Raw genomic sequence first — 12,849 nt, forward strand, 5'->3', positions numbered from 1 at the left:
CGGCAAAGTCGCATCACACACACAAACAAAGTAAAAAACGAACTTCTCGTACGGGAAAAGAGTTCCTTGATTTTTTGACATCGACGTTGGGACGCGATGATGGTTTCTTCCATGCGCATGGAACATCCGTGCGCGATGTATATTCGTATTCATTTACGAATATCGCCACGGCCGCGGCGTGCTTGCACCAGCCTCCGCAGCCAGCTTTGCATGTACAGCTTGCGTGCAAGATATTTCTGCAATTTTCGGACAACTAAAAAAAAAAGAAAAATGAAGCGGTTAGCGATATTGAGGCACTTCTCTTTTTTTTTTTTTAAGAAAGGATTGGCTCACCTCAAGACGCACATCGTAGTCCACGCTTTTCATCTGGGCGACACATTTGCCGACGATGTCCGACGGGCCTCTTGCGTTCACCGACTCTTCTCTTACTACGTAAACGTGCTTGCTATAGTACAACTTCGCACCCATGCGTAAGCAGCTCTTCTTGAAGTAGCGAGCGATATTTTCTATTTTTCGAAAGCCGCAAAACAACACACGCCGATCACTCGTCAACGCCATCTCCACACATAGCGGAGCGCGCGACGCGGCCGTAAACAGTAGTGCCCCCAACCTGAAATCTCCGCGGATGGGCACATGTGGCGCTGCATGTACCGGTACAGTGGCGCCGCGTAACCAGATCTCGAGGCCTATAGGAAGAAGGCTGCACGCTTGTTGCAAAAATGCTATTCTCATAGACTTTCACATAAGATATGCAAATTATTCTCATAACTGCGCCATAAAAAGTACACGAAGTTTCCTGTTGGTGTTTTGCAGTGGTGGAAGTGACTTTTGGTGTTTTGGAACAGCTTTTGGAACAAGACAGCACTAGCAGCCACACCACTCCACACCCATATTCACGTGCCGCTATCTATGGCTTAAAGACTGAAAATTATATTATGAGGTTTTAAGTGCCAAAACCACTTTCTGACCATGAGGCACGCCGTAGTGGAGGGCTCCGGAAATTTTGACCACCTGAGGTTCTTTGACGTGCACCTAAATCGAAGTACACGGGTGTTTTCGCATTTCGCCCCCATCGAAATGCGGCCGCCGTGGCCGGGATTGGCTTGCTCACTTGTGTGGCGTACAGTTTTTGGAACCATTACATTTAATTCAGTCTGCAGTCGACATGGAGATAACAGAAATCTTGAGAGCCTAAATGCAGATGTGGTGCGATAGATATGAAAAGCAGTTATTTCACACATTATGTGTTGGTCTTTCTTTCTTGCTGCAGAACTCCCCCCCCCCCCCATTCATCTTAACTAATTAAAAAGAACTGAAAGTAAGGGAGCTGATGCTGCGCATCATTTTTAGTGATTGCGTGCTGCTAAAGTATAATCACTTAAAGAGGGATCTCTCTGAAGATTAGGTCTGCATGTTGTTCCCAAACTACAGACAAACTTAGAAGCTTTCCGAAATTAGTCACCAAACATGCATGACAGCACTTTACCGTTTTGCCAGCCTCTCAAGGTCTGCCAGCTTCTCAACCACAAAATGGTTCAGCTGCTTGAGTGCAGCAGGCAAAAGGTGTTCAGGGACACCCAGGCGCTGCAGTCTTTCTTTGTAACAGTCTAAAACAGAAAACTTCACGAGGTCTCACTAGCTGGCAGCAAGAAACAATTTTTAAATGACTGTAAAGAGTGTAAGGCTATCCACTTACCGCGCATAACTTCCACCTTCGAAGGTGTCAGCGGTGCCTTTACAGGCCGATCTGGATACCGAGGACACCGCTTACCTGCAAGACAGAAATAGATTATTTACCATAATGCTGCAACTTTTAGTTATTCAAAAATGCTACAATAAGCTTTAATGTACAGTTATGTACCGTGTAAAGAGCGGTTTTTTCAACTGGTGCTTAGGCCAAATGCCCAACAGGAGATCTCTTACAAAGAGAGAATTCTTCTGGTGGCCTCGGATGTGGCTCCACGCTTGTGCATTAATCTCCAAACCACGGCCAATGTCCACCTGCACCAGGCGAATGTGTTGCAAAAAAAAATTTCGCTGATGGCAAGCACATAGCAACGATAAAAAAAAAACTGCGGAGGTTGCTTTTTAGATCTGTATCTTGCGATGTTGTTATCCTTCCTTGCACAATTGGCTGGTGGTGGTAGTCGAGGCGTCGGCTGTTGGATTCTCTCGAAGGTTTCATTAGCTTGTGGTTCCCCAATGACAGAATCATCAAGTGACCTCTTATGGCATGGAGCTCCACAGTAGCCTGCATTATCAATGTGAGATATCGCTCATTACAAACAGCAGAATGCACTTACTTCAATACAGCATGGCATCACCCATTGTTCAAAATTTGATACGTTAAATAACATTCGGAAAATGTTAACATATTTACATTTTGAGAAAACCATATGTTAAGCAATCTAGCTAAACATAATGTATACATATTAAATAACACTATGTCGCAGCCCCAAAAGCATGGAAAGCTGAATTCCGTACCTTTGTTGTTGTCGAGCAGCATCACCATTTTCTCTTGGAGTCTCATCTTTAGCTGCCTGAGGTCCTTTGCCTCCTGCTCGAGGGTTCTGATCTTGGCTCGAAGTTCTTCCATCTTTCTCTCTTTTTTTTCAATTATGTCCTCTAGCCGCTGTACCTTCTCACGGAGATTAAAAACACGGCGGTCACCAATATCGTCCAATTTCTTCCTTTTTTAGTTTTTGCGACGAGGCCTCCACCTCTCGATACCTGATGCCACTTCTTTCCTTTTGTTGCATTTGAAGACGTTGGTGCTTCGGTCCCGGTTGCTTTCTTGCAGGGCGCTGCACACAAAATCAGAAAATGTCTTACAAGTCTACCTAAAGAGATGCAATCCATAAGCATTGATACAGCACTGAGTAAACAGATACCTCTGGCGGAAGATCATCTTCCCGCTCGTCGTTTGGCGAATATGCCATTCGCTCAAAGCGAAGCCTCTGACGGTTCTCACTGTCAATTTCGAAGTCTTCTTCAGATTCTGAAAGATATTGAGAGGAAACAACTTCATTATGAGCTACGCATGTCCGACGGGGCAATATGCTGCTAGTGCAGAGGAAAAAGAAAGCATTGCAACACATTTAGTAGTTCACACACTGATGCTTATATTGTGCATGCTTAAATAATATGCTTTCTATTCGTATAAGAGGCAAATCAAAACTTTTAGTAGTTTAGCTGCATCAGTGCTAAAACCGCCATGCTCAATCAGCACGCAAACCTGCACGATAACAGCAGGGGAATAATGCAGCTGTGCCTAGTTTCAGAAAAAGCGTGAAACATTTTCATAGTTATTTGTGCAGCCGACACGCACAGTAATTGCACATGTTACAAAAGATTTCCCCGTAATTATTTTTCCTAAGTGTACTTGAATGTTACAGAAGTTGCAAGAATACATCTGTTACCCTAATTTCAGGACAAAACTACTTGTGATGGTTCAATACCGGCCGATCGAGCGCACGCACAGGGCAGCAACAGCAATCGGCCTATGCGCATCGCGAAACGCAAGATACACTGAATATTTAACTTGAGAAAGCAAACGAAATGTACACTAGGCTGTCAAATAATGAGCTCACCTCCCAAGGCGAGAATTCAAGCTCGGTAATAATCCGACGTCCCATCAGGATCCGTCCACTTGACAGAATAGAAGAATTTCGACTTGAAGTCCTTTGTATGCTGAGGACTGAAGTTTTCAGTGTCCTCAATGCTCACAATAGCCAGCTTCCGGTCATCCCCATAACACGCTTTCGCGTGGGTTATCATTTGAAAAAAGTTATCTGCGTTAACGTTTCCGTACTCAAAGACACGTGCCCGATAACTACCGGAATACGATCGCATGTGTAGGTACAGTGTGCTAGAAGGGGGTATATTTGGCGGCAGCACGCTGTAGCACACGTGATGTGAAGAGCCATGTTCGTACTCCAGGCCGCATACCGACACTTAAAAATGCCGCGCTGCGTAGACGTACGTGACTTCTATTTTACTAAACTTAAATTATTGACTTCATTTTTCTTAAATATATATTGGGAAACGGGAAGTATATTACTGTTAAATAAAATATTCTAATACGAAACAGCAAACATGTTCCGCCTTTAATTCCCGCCGGGTGATTCCCACATGGTATATGTATATGCGGAATTAATAACAAGAGCTTAATTGTTGGGGTGCCTTAAAACTTCGTAAATATTATATAATGCTCCAAAAATAAAGAATAGAGGCCCATATAAAGAGTACATTAACCATGGATCAGACTTCATGCTACCGAGAAGTACTTCGAGGGCTCACCAACGCAGTGTAAGTTTGTCTTTGTTGTTGTTCTAATACCTTCGATGTGCGCTTGTCCTACTGTGTTATTTTTATGTTCAAAATGTATACGGGACTGCATTGTTTTGTTCATGTAGTTCAGTAAAGCACCCAGCATCGTTATTTCGACGCCAGTGACCAAGACCTTGATGTGAATCCAGCTGCTCTGAAGGCTGCAGTGGTGCAGAGGAGTGCGAAGGTGATGCAGATGAATTTTGTTGCCTGTTCTCAAGCAAACGCCTTCCGAACTCAGCCATAAGTGTCAGAGAGGCCATGCTGACGCTAATGGCGTATGCTGCGTCAGTAGGCCGAAACTGGGCGGATATGGAGAAGCTTTTGAGTGTTATAAACCTTTTTCTAGGCATGCCCTTCCTTCCTACTTCGAGCTACATGCTTAGAAAAGCGTGGAGACAGTGGATGGGCGGCCTTGTCAAACGCAACTACTTTTGTGAGGCATGCGAAGCTGTGATGCCGAATCCTCGTCAGAAAGATTTTTTATGCTTGCACTGCAACACCGCCAACTCGGGGCAAATTTTTTTTTGTTACATTAGACCTCAGAAGCAAATTGAAATCATGCTTATTGACAAGTCTGTGTCAAAAGGCTTAATGGAATCCTTGAAGAAAAGGGAACTTCAAGCGGATGATGGCTCTGTGAAAGACATCTGTGATGGGCGGCTTTACAAAGAACAGATGAAAAACTCTTCATGGTGTGACATATCCCTCACATTCAACACAGATGGTGCGAAACTTTTCAAATGCAACAAAGCTTCAATATGGCCATTTCAGTGTGTGGTGAATGAACTGCCATTATCATCGCGGTGGAGTAATGTGCTATTGTGTGGACTGTATTTTCGAAAGGGCCACCCAAGAATGAGTCCATTCCTTGGAACTTTTGTTAAAAGCCTTAAAGAACTGAACTCTGTCAAGTGGAAGTGTGATGAACAAGCGCTGTCCGCGAAGGTGCACAGCGCGTGTTGTGTTGATGCCCCAGCACGTGCAGCAGTGCTCAATATGAAGCAATACAACGGCTACTTTGGGTGCAGTTTCTCCCTTCACAAAAGTGTCCATATCCGTGGTAAGTACTTTGAATTACAAGCTAGTTTATGGCCGTTTCAGCACCTATGTATTCCCATATACGTGTAAATATAACAAAGCTTGAGTTAAATTGGTCAAAATTGCAAAGGCACTTCAGTACATACTTTATTATGTAACATCTATTGAATGTCATCTATGTTAGCACTTATGGCAGTGGCATTTGACTACTTAGGGGACAATGCAAATCACACAAACAAACTCTAAGGGCATTTTTTTTCAGTTATTCGTGACATCTGCATGCTAAATAAAACAGCTTTTTCAGATATGTGTTTTGTCAACCCACACAGAACCATTTCAAGAAGCGTAAAAGTAAGAGTGTGATGTGATTTATGTTCCCAGGGTCTCTGAGATACCCAGTGCCAGCGGAAGCAAGCCACCCAAATCTGAGGACGAACACGAGTGTCAGGAAGACATGCGAATATATCTGCAGTCTGGAAATCCATCCCACGGCATAAAGGGAGCTTCAGCACTTGCCTTCAGCACTTGCTTACATACCCAACTTTGACTTAGTTTGGGCTGTTTGTCCAGACTACATGCATTGTGTGCTAGAAGGAGTTGCAAGGCCATCATATGGTTTGGGTCAGCATATTCACTGGAAAGCCAGCTCAAATCAAGAGAGTGGACCAACGACTGCTCAGTATTAAGCCACCACAGTGGTTCACCCGAATCCCACGCACTGTGCAGGAAAGAGCGACGTGGAAGGCAAGCGAATGGAAATGGTGGGTGTTGTTTTATGACGCTCCATGTCTCGATGGCATCCTGCCATCAAACTACCACAGCCATTTCTGCTTGCTGGTGTCAGCCGTGCACATTCTACTGAAATCCAGCATTAGCAGAGAAGACATTAGTGATGCAATAGGAGAGCTTTCTAGTTTTGTCTTCAAAATGCAGATGCTGTATGGTGAGACATCAATGACTCAATGTGCATCAACTTTTGCACCTGCCGAATAGTGTGGTGGAACTTGGTCCTTTGTGGGCTCACTCCACATTTGCTTTTGAGTCGGGAAATGGAGTACTGTTGAAATTAATAAGCAGTGCAAATGGTGTGCCAGTGCAAGTTATGGAACGGCTTGTGATGCAGCTACAGCTTGCAATGCTCAAGAATACTCTTAATTTGCAGCCTAAAGTGAAAGAAATGTGTCATCAGTTAACAGCTCCAGTAGCTTGCAAAAGTAATGAAACAAAGACTTTGGGAAGAGGGGTTGTGTGTGGCGTTGTGGACAATGAGCCAAAGAATGCATTTCTTGCGGAGCTTGCCTACATACCCGATAAAGTTACCAGCTTCCAGCGCCTTTTAGTTCGAGGCCACCTGCTTCACACCAGTGCATACCACCGTGCAAAAAAAACCAGGTACTGTACCTTCAAATGTACAATGGGTCAGTTCTATACTTTCCACAATGTGTATGAAATTTGTGATAGCTCTTGCATGTTATAGCGTACACAGTTGGCCTGTGAAAGGTATCATAACATTGCACACATCAGCTCCTGCATGCCAAAAGAGAAAAATTTGTAATGTCTCTTGACAGAGTAGGTAGCATTTCTGTTCTAATGTCTCTGGGCAGTTCCTGCTATGTTGCAGACCTACCCAATTTGCTTGAGAACGACTAGAACAAGTGGTAGTCTATTTAATAAGAGGCAAGTCAAAAGCGGTTGACATTGAAGGATTAGTGTACCATGTAGTTTGTTGTTCCTTTTTTGTTATTCGGGAGGGTGAAATAGAATACCTTGGCTTTCTTCGATGTCAACCACTGCTGAGTTGCCCTAACTTTACCTGTGCCATCGCACCCTCCTTTAGTACCATCTTACTCTTAAATAGAGCCCAATTTACTTAACATTCACTTCCTTTTTAGACTGCACTACTTCCAGATATATTCCACATGTTTCACTGCGTAAAATAACCCTTCTTGTTCTTGTTTTAGGCATATGCAGTTTCAGCGAGAGCATGTGGGTTTAATCTGAGCCTTCTTTCTCTAATTATGCATTATTATTGCTTTGTACATAGTTCTACACTAACCTGGAGTATATTTTTTCCAAGCTTCATTTAGATGGCTTTCTCTTGGTCCTACATACATTAGAAGCCCTAAAATCCTCTAATTTATGAGACAAAAGTGGTTAGATACGCAGATCCAGCTGATCCATTCAATCTGAACTCGCCAAGGAAGACATCTTCAAAACTTGAATGTTAGCCATTTCAGCGGCACCAATCAAGAACAACTCTTCTTTAGCTGAACTGTGCAATCTTTACACTGACCACATTCTATTATTTATTTGTTTGTTTGTTTGCTTGTTTACTTAAATGACCATGGTATAGGCTGCCTTTTAGAAGCTCCGGCAGAGCGATTACGTAGTATGACCAGAGTGCATATTTTCCCTTTAAGAGACTATGAAGAAAAGCACAATTAATAAAATAAACATTTCTAAATACACATAATGTACATAGTAGCAACACAATAGTCTTGATGCTGTCAAAAAGATGGGTGCAAACGATGACTCAGTACACAAAACAAGTGCATCTGAACTGCAAATCAAGAGGACTTGGGATTGCTAGAGTTGATAAGATTTTGTGAAAGGGTGTGCCATTGGCTTATTGGTTGAAGAATGAACTATAAACATTCTGCGGCACTAAAATGGTTTTAATGTGCTAAGGCTATTACATTTATTCTGCCCCGCAGGGGCGTCTGCGCAAGCAGGCGTTTGGTGCGTTGCGACACCACGTACCCGAGCACACGAGGGTTGGACCCTCCCGCGTGTAGCCGTGCGCGGCTTAGCCGTGTCTGGGGAAAAGGGGATCCTGGGGGTTGAGCCGATGCTGGGTGTCTGGACCTTTAAGGCCCCCCGGCGGACGCAACACACCCCTTTGGCCTCTGCTTCACATAGACGGCCCCCCCGGACTGACCCACCCGGGGGAAATCGGTAGTTGCCTTTTCCTGTCTCTCTCTCCCTCCAGCCTTCGTCTTTCTCTCACTTTTCATCTTTCCTGTCTTCTCCTTCCTTCCGCTTACTTCCATAGTTTCCAGGCAGCAAGGGTTAGCCTTGTGTGATTAACCAACCTAGGTTATTTCATATTTGGTTATAGTGATGACGTACAGCTGGCGTTTACAGGACCTGTTCTTACAGTCTCTGTAGCGTCCCCTTGTAGGACTCCATGGTGGGTGGCTGGCGTTATTGCCGAAAATTCAATTCCTTTATGGCAACATCCTTCCCTCCACTTCCTGATCGCCCTCAGAAAAGAGGGCGCACCGATGATTTATTCCAGTTTTTTGGTCGACAAAAAGAATCCTTCCCTCGTTTTCACGTGATCCACTCTGAAAAACCAGCTAAACAAGTGCGAACAATCTCCCCGTTCCTTGTATCTAAGTCTCTTACCGAAGTTTTTGGTCCAGGATATAAGGTGTCGAGGATGGCTAGCGGAGACCTCCTCCTGGAGCTCCGCGATCAGAAGCAATTTGAAAAACTGCCTCAGCTAGTATCATTTGGGGAGACCCAAGTAGTAGTAACCCCGCACCGCACGATGAATACTTCCCGCGGCGTTGTCTCGGACGATGATTTGCTGGAGCTCTCTGAGGCTGAGCTCTTGGAGGGCTTCAGCGAACAGAATGTCATAAATGTCAAAAGGATCAAGATAAGGCGAGACGGTAAAGAAATTCTTACGAAACACCTAATACTCACCTTCAATTCAAGTGTCCTGCCCGAGTCAATCGAGGCCGGGTACATCAAGCTTCGTGTACGCCCGTATGTGCCAAATCCCTTGAGATGTTTCAAATGCCAACGTTTTGGCCACAGCTCGCAGAGCTGCCGAGGCCGCCAAACATGCGCCAAATGCAGTGCCCTTGAACACGCAACTGAAGAATGTAAGAACTCTCTACACTGTGTAAACTGTGATGGGGATCACGCCGCGTACTCACGGTCGTGCCCATCCTGGAAGAAAGAAAAAGAAATCGTAACGATCAAAGTGAAAGAAAATATCTCGTTTAAGGAGGCACGCAGGCGGGTTGCATACCTGCCAAAGAAAAGCTTTGCCGAAGTGGCGCGTCAGGGGGCAGCGTCACAACGGCCTCCGGCGGCTGTCCGACCCACAAGCAGTGAGTCGGCAGTCACGCCATCTGCCCCCGCGACGGTTGCAGCTAGCGCTGCTCCGTCAACCGACGAGAAGGAACCATCGACCCCGAAGGAGGGCGCAGCCGAGGCTGCCTCAACTTCCGAGGTTCCTTCATGCGCTGGCAACGGCCGGCGTAGCCAAATCCCTCTGGGAGCCCCATCGACCTCCGGGCTGGTGGGCGCAGGGGTCTTGCCCTCCAAGGCGGGACTCCCTCTGAAATCTTCCCGCTCGCAAGAGCACGTGTCCGGCGCCTCACAAGAGGCAATGGACACTACACCCATCCTCAAGGCGCACCAAGCGCCTAAGGAGCGGCGAGGCTCCCTCGAACGCTCCAGAAAGAACAAAACCCCTATTACAGGGCCTCGAAAGGGTTCTGTAATCTAAGGCATCCCGTCCGTTTCCGTAAACACAGCACCAATTTATTTTAAATATGGATACACAAATCATTCAATGGAACATTAGAGGTCTCCTTACAAACCTTGATGATTTGCAAGAATTCATCCACAAACATAATCCAAAAGTGCTGTGTTTACAGGAAACACATTTAAAATCCAGACACGCAAACTTTCTCCGTACGTATGTTACGTTTCGTAAAGATCGCGATGATGCCATCGCATCATCGGGTGGTGTTGCGATTCTCACACATAAAAGTATAGCATGTCAACCTTTACAGCTTCGAACGCCCCTTGAAGCAGTGGCGGTGCGAGTTGTTCTGCTAAACAAACTCATCACTATTTGCTCGCTTTATATACCCCCACATTACAAATTAACTAAACATGAATTTCAGTCCTTTATAGATGAACTGCCAGAACCCTATGTTGTTCTTGGCGACTTCAATGCGCACAACAGCCTGTGGGGCGACTCTCGTATAGATGCGCGAGGTCGTCTTGTTGAACAGTTTCTCTTCTCTTCTGGTGCATGCCTGCTGAATAAGAAGGCACCCACATATTATTCTCTCGCCAACAGAACATTTTCATCAATTGACCTCAGCCTAGTTTCCCCGTGTATACTGCCCGAACTCGAATGGACAGTTACAAACAATCCTTACGGGAGCGACCACTTCCCGGTACTAATAAAAACATCTAAAGAAAACGAATATCCTCCACAAGCTCCTAGGTGGAACATAGACACAGCCGACTGGGAGAAATTTCGAACTCTCACCAGCATCTCATGGGCTGACATCTCTTGTTTAGAAATTGATGCTGCGGTGGAGTATCTTACAACATTTATAATAGATGCCGCGTCAAAATGCATATCCGAAGTAAGTGGTTTGGCATGCAAACCACGTGTACCGTGGTGGAACAGCGAATGTAGGATCGCTCGTAGGAATCAGAACAAGGCGTGGGGGTTGCTACGTGCTTCTCCCACTGCAGAAAATCTTATCAACTTCAAAAAAGTAAAGTCCCAAGGCAGGCGAACCCGCCGACAGGCCAAAAGAGAGAGTTGGCACAAATTTCTATCGAGTATTAATTCGTTCAGAGATGAGGCCAAAGCCTGGAACAGGGTTAATAGGATTAGAGGGCGGCAAACATACTCACTCCCTCTGGTAAACACACAGGGTGATACACTACAAGACCAGGCAGACTCACTTGGGGAGCATTTTGAGAACGTGTCAAGCCCAACAAATTATACACAATCCTTTCTCAAATACAAAGAAACAGAAGAACGTAAGCCATTAACAAGAAAAGGTCGAGAGAATGAGCCTTACAACCGTCCCTTTAGCATTGCCGAGCTAAGAGCTGCCTTGATCACATGCAAGAGGTCTGCACCAGGACCTGACAGAATTATGTACGACATAATTAAGAACGTACACACTGATACACAACTGACTTTACTTGCACTTTTTAACACTATTTGGGCTGCTGGATATCTTCCACTTGCATGGAGAGAAGCGATTGTGATTCCCATTCTGAAGCAAGGTAAAGATCCTTCGTTGGCGTCAAGTTACCGCCCGATAGCCCTCACAAGTTGCATTTGTAAGCTGTTTGAGAAAATGATCAATCGGCGACTCATACATTTCCTGGAATTAAACCAAATGCTTGATCCCTTTCAGTGTGGCTTCAGGGAAGGGCGGTCCACAATTGATCACCTCGTGCGCATTGAGGGAAACATTCGCGACGCCTTTCTACATAAGCAATATTTCCTATCCGTGTTCCTCGATATGGAGAAGGCGTACGACACAACGTGGCGCTACGGAATCTTGAGAGACTTGTCGGGCATGGGCATCCGTGGCAATATGCTCGCCCTAATAGAAAGTTATTTGTCCAACCGTACCTTCCGAGTAAAAGTCGGTAATGCACTGTCACGTCCTTTTACGCAGGAAACCGGTGTACCCCAGGGAAGTGTGCTCAGCTGCACTCTTTTTATTGTTAAGATGAACACACTACGTGCTTCACTGCCACCGGCCATTTTTTATTCCGTATACGTCGACGATTTACAAATAGGCTTTAAATCCTGCAACCTCGCAGTATGCGAGAGACAGGTACAGCAGGGCCTGAACAAGGTTTCCAAGTGGGCTGACGAAAACGGATTTAAGATCAACCCCCACAAAAGCTCTTGTGTTCTTTTTACTAGAAAGAGAGGCCTGGTTCCAGATCCTTGTGTTCAACTGTGTGGACATCAAATACCCATAAGCAAAGAACACAAATTTTTAGGTATTATACTAGACTGCAAGCTTACTTTTATACAGCACATTAAATATCTTAAAGAAAAATGTCTAAGGACAATGAACTTACTTCATATTCTATCCCACTCAACATGGGGTAGCGACAGGAAGTGTCTGATGAATGTTTATAAGAGCCTAATTCGATCACGATTGGACTATGGTGCCGTCGTATACAACTCTGCCGCTCCGAGCGCACTAAAGATCCTAGATCCTATCCACCATCTAGGTATCCGCTTAGCCACTGGTGCTTTCAGAACAAGCCCGATTGAAAGCTTATACGCGGAATCAAATGAATGGTCGCTCCATCTACAGAGAACTTACATCAGCCTTACATATTTCCTAAAGATACACTCCAATCGTCAACATCCATGTTTTAACACTGTTAACGATATGACCTGCTCTACACTATTCCATAATCGTCCTTCTGTAAGAGAGCCTTTCTCGCTTCGAGTGAAGGAGCTTAGCGATGAGATACATGTCCCACTCCTCGAGCTTCGCCTAATGCATCCAACCAAGGTGTTACCGCCTTGGGAGTGGTAGGTCATAGAATGTGACATATCCTTTTTAGAAATAACAAAACACGCACCAGAGATCGAAATACGAACTCATTTCCTAGAACTCCAGCACAAGCACTCCTGCGCAGAGTTCTACACAGACGCTTCGAAGTCTAATG

Source organism: Dermacentor andersoni, chromosome 9 (genome assembly GCF_023375885.2).
Source record: "Dermacentor andersoni chromosome 9, qqDerAnde1_hic_scaffold, whole genome shotgun sequence".
Taxonomy (NCBI): Eukaryota; Metazoa; Arthropoda; class Arachnida; order Ixodida; family Ixodidae; genus Dermacentor; species Dermacentor andersoni.